The following is a 5,090-nucleotide window of genomic DNA, read 5'->3' on the forward strand; positions in this document are numbered from 1 at the left end:
GGTCCTTAAGCACTTTTTCCTCCTAAATCACATCAAGAACAACTTTAAATCCAAAAACTCTCAACTGACCAAATCTCACTCAGTATGTTAGGAAGAGATATCTCACCTTAGACTTGCTAGAAATTCACGTTTCTTTGCCCTCAAGTCAAGTTAAGCATGATTCCTAAGGAAGAACATCAAGAAAACACATGTTTTGCATGGTTTTCCTTGAAAACCGAATTGAAATGGGAGGGTGATGAGCGGATAATTTATACGCTTTTTGGCATTATTTTTAGTATGTTTTTAGTAGGATCTAGTTACTTTTAGGGATGTTTTTATTAGTTTTTATGTTAAATTCACATTTCTGGATTTTACTATGAGTTTGTGTGTTTTTCTGTGATTTCAGGTATTTTCTGGCTGAAATTGAGGGACTTGAGCAAAAATCAGATTCAGAGGTTGAAGAAGGACTGCTGATGCTGTTGGATTCTGACCTCCCTGCACTCAAAGTGAATTTTCTGGAGCTACATAACTCAAAATGGCGCGCTTCCAATTGCGTTGGAAAGTAGACATCCCGGGCTTTCCAGCAATATATAATAGTCAATACTTTGGTCGAGTTTAGACGATGCAAAAGGTCGTTGAACGCCAGTTCTATGCTGTAGTCTGGAGTTAAACGCCAGAAACACGTCACAAACCAGAGTTGAACGCCAGAAACACATTACAAACTGGCATTCAACTCCAAGAATGACCTCTCCACGTGTAAACTTCAAGCTCAGCCCAAGCACACACCAAGTGGGCCCCGAAAGTGGATTTATGCATCAATTACTTACTTCTGTAAACCCTAGTTGCTAGTTTAGTATAAATAGAACTTTTTACTATTGTATTTAGGATCATCTTTGATCAGTTTTATGCTATCTTAGACTTTCATGGGGGCTGGCCATTCGGCCATGCCTGGACCATTATCACTTATGTATTTTCAAACGGTAGAGTTTCTGCACTCCATAGATTAAGGTGTGGAGCTCTGCTGTTCCTCATGATTTAATGCAAAGTACTATTGTTTTTCTATTCAATTCAACTTATTCCGCTTCTAAGATATCCATTCGTTCCCAAGAACATGATGAATGTGATGATTATGTGACGCTCATCATCATTCTCACTCATGAACGCGTGCCTGACAAACACTTTTGTTTTACATGCAAACAAGCTAGAATGAATATCTCTTAGATATCTAATACAGGGGACCGAGTCCGAGTTATTAGTATCTTCGTGGTATAAGTTAGAACCCATAGATGGCTATTCCTGAGATCCGGAAAGTCTAAACCTTGTCTGTGGTATTCCGAGTAGGATCTGGGAAGGGATGGCTATGACGAACTTCAAACTCGCAAGTGCTGGGCGTAGTGACAGACGCAAAAGGAGGGTAAATCCTATTCCAGTATGATCGAGAACCTCTAGATGATTAGCCATGCCGTGACAGAGCATTTGGACCTTTTTCACAAGAGAGGATGGGATGTAGCCATTGACAACGGTGATGCCCTTACAAAAAGCTTGCCATGGAAAGGGATAAGACTGATTGAATGAAGACAGCGGGAAGGCAGAGATTTAGAGGAACGAAAGCATCTCTATACGCTTATCTGAAATTCTCACCAATGATATACATAAGTATTTCTATCTTTATTTTCTGTGTATTTATTATTATTATTTCGAAAACTCCATAACCATTTGATATCCGCCTGACTGAGATTTACAAGATGACCATAGCTTGCTTCATACCAACAATCTCCGTGGGATCAACCCTTAATCACGTAAGGTTTTATTACTTGGACGACCCAGTGCACTTGCTGGTTAGTTGTGCGAAGTTGTGAAGTTATGTCTGAACCATGGTATTGTGCACAAGTTTTTGGCGCCGTTGCCGGAGATTGTTCGAGTTTGGACAACTGACGGTTCATCTTGTTGCTCAGATTAGGTAATTTTCTTTTTCGTTTTATTTTCAAAAAAAAAAATTTGTTTTCAAAAATCTTTCAAAAAAAAATAAATAAATTATTCTATGGCTTCAAAATTTTAAGAATGAATTCTAGTGTTTCATGAAGCATGTTGAAGCCTGGCTGGCTGTAAAGCCATGTGTAAATTCTTTTGGACTGAGGCTTCCAAACCATCAGCATAGAGGCAAGTTAATTTGATGACTTAGCTGATGAATGTCTGATTTACATGCTGAAGCTTGGCTGACCATTGGCCATGTCTAGTGTTTTGGACCGGAGCTTTCATTGAAAGCTTGGCTGGCTAGTGAGCCATGTCTAATTCCTGGACTGGAGCTTTAGACTAACAATGCAAGATTCCTGGAATTCATATTAAGAATTTTGGAATCCTTATTTTTCTTTTTCAAATAATTTTCGAAAAATACCAAAAAAATTCATAAAATCATAAAATCAAAAATATTTTGTGTATCTTGTTTGAGTCTTGAGTCAAATTTTAAGTTTGGGGTCAATTGCATACTCATCTTGCATTTTTCGAAAATTGCATTCATGCATTGCATTCATCATGATCTTCAAGTTGTTCTTGATAAACCTTCTTGATTGATCTTCATATTATATTGTTTTATGTTGTATGGTGTTTTTCATATGCATTCTTGCATTCATATTGTCTAAGCATTAAAAATTTCTAAGTTTGGTGCCTTGCATGTTCTTCTTTTCTTAAAAATTTTTCAAAAATAAGTTCTTGATGTTCATCTTGACATTCATAGTGTTCTTGCATGCATCACATGTTTAGATCCAAAATTTTCATGCATTGCATCATTTTCATGTTTTTCTCTTTCATCATAAAAAAATTTAAAAATCAAAAAAATAATCTTCCCCTTTTTCTTCTCATAAATTCGAAAATTTGAGTTGACTTTTTCAAAACTTTTTTTAAAATTTAGTTGTTTCTTATGAGTCGAATCAAATTTTCAATTTAAAAATCTTATCTTTTTCAAAATCTTTTTTTCAAAAATCATATCTTTTTCAATTTTCTCATTTATTTTCAAAAATTTTAAAAATATTTTTCAAAAATCTTTTTCTTAATTTTATTTCATAATTCTCGAAAATATCATCAAAAATTAATGTTTTGATTCAAAAATTTCAAGTTTGTTACTTGCTTGTTAAGAAAGATTCAAACTTTAAGTTTTAGAATCATATCTTGTGATTACTTGTGAGTCAAGTCATTAATTTTGATTTTTAAAATCAAATCTTTTTCAAAACTAATTTCAATCATATCTTTTAAAAAATATCTTTTTATCCTATCTTTTTCAAATATCTTTTCTAACTTCTTATCTTCTTATCTTTTCAAAATTGAATTTCAAATTTTTTTCAACTAACTAATTGACTTTTTGTTTGTTTCTTATCTTTTTCAAAACTGCCCAACTAACTTTTTACCTTTAATTTTCGAAAATTCCTTCCCTCTTTTTCAAAATTTCTTTTTAATTAACTAATTATTTTAATTTTATTTCATTCCTAATTTTTGAAAATTACTAACCTTTTTCAAAAACTATTTTCGAAATTTAACTTTAAATTTTAATTTTTAATTTTCGAAAATCCTTTCACCTCTCATCTCCTTTTATTTATTTATTCATCTACTAACACTTCTCCTCACCCAAAATTCGAACCCCTTCTTCTCCTCTGAGTTCGAATTCTTCTCTTCTTCATTCTTAATCTTCTTCTCTTCTACTCACACATGGGAACCTCTATACTGTGGTAAAAAGGATCCCTATTATTATTTTCTGTTCCCTTCTTTTTCATATGAGCAGGAGCAAGGACAAGAACATTCTTGTTGAAGTAGATCCTGAACCTGAAAGGACTCTGAAAAGGAAACTAAGAGAAATTAAAATACAGTAATCCAGAGACAACCTTACAAGAATTTTCGAACAAGAAGAGGAGATGGCAGCCGAAATTAATAATAATGCAAGGAGGATGCTTGGTGACTTTACTGCACCTAATTCCAATTTACATGGAAGAAGCATCTCCATCCCTACCATTGGAGTAAACAATTTTGAGCTTAAACCTCAATTAGTTTCTCTGATGCAACAAAACTGCAAGTTTCATGGACTTCCATCTGAAGATCCCTTTTAGTTCTTAACTGAATTCTTGCAAATCTGTGATACTGTTAAAACTAATGGAGTAGATCCTGAAGTCTACAGGATCATGCTTTTCCCGTTTGCTGTAAGAGACAGAGCTAGAATATGGTTGGACTCTCAACCTAAGGATAGCCTGAACTCTTGGGATAAGCTGGTCAAGGTTTTCTTAGCCAAGTTCTTTCCTCCTCAAAAGCTTAGTAAGCTTAGAGTGGATGTTCAAACCTTCAGACAGAAAGAAGGTGAATCCCTCTATGAAGCTTGGGAGAGATACAAGGAACTGACCAAAAAGTGTCCTTCTGACATGCTTTCAGAATGGACCATCCTAAATATATTCTATGATGGTCTATCTGAATTAGCTAAGATGTCATTGGATACTTCTGCAGGTGGATCCATTCACCTAAAGAAAACACCTGCAGAAGCTCAAGAACTCATTGACATGGTTGATAACAACCAGTTCATGTACACTTCTAAGAGAAATCCTGTGAGTAATGGGACCCTCAGAAGAAGGGAGTTCTTGAAATTGATACTCTAAATGCCATATTGGCTCAGAATAAAATATTGACTCAGCAAGTCAATATGATTTCTCAAAGTCTGAATGGAATGCAAGCTGCATCTAATAGTACTCAAGAGGCATCTTCTGAAGAAGAAGCTTATGATCCTGAGAACCCTGCAATAGCAGAAGTAAATTATATGGGTGAACCTTACGGACACACTTATAATCCATCATGGAGAAATCACTCAAATCTCTCATGGAAGGATCAACAAAAGCCTCAGCAAGGCTTTAATAATGGTGGAAGAAACAGGTTTAGCAATAGCAAGCCTTTTCCATCATCCACTCAGCAACAGACAGAGAACTCTGGACAAAGTACCTCTAATCTAGCAAATTTAGTCTCTGATCTATCTAAGGCCACTCTGAGTTTCATGAATGAAACAAGGTCCTCCATTAGAAATTTGGAGGCACAAGTGGGCCAGCTGAGTAAGAAGATCACTGAAACCCCTCCTAGTGCTCTCC

At 35.1% G+C, this 5,090-nt stretch overlaps 1 non-coding gene across 1 annotated transcript; it reads right to left on the reverse strand.

Annotated features, from left to right (window-relative positions):
- Window positions 1-4,277: 4,277 nt before the first annotated feature.
- On the reverse strand, window positions 4,278-4,385 carry LOC148547380 (small nucleolar RNA R71). Its single transcript, XR_015898714.1, has one exon. It is a non-coding gene; the product is annotated as a small nucleolar RNA R71 (small nucleolar RNA).
- Between the last annotated feature and the right edge of the window lie 705 nt (window positions 4,386-5,090).

This window comes from Arachis ipaensis, chromosome B8 (genome assembly GCF_059453495.1).
Source record: "Arachis ipaensis isolate K30076 ecotype BB chromosome B8, ASM5945349v1, whole genome shotgun sequence".
Lineage (NCBI taxonomy): Eukaryota > Viridiplantae > Streptophyta > Magnoliopsida > Fabales > Fabaceae > Arachis > Arachis ipaensis.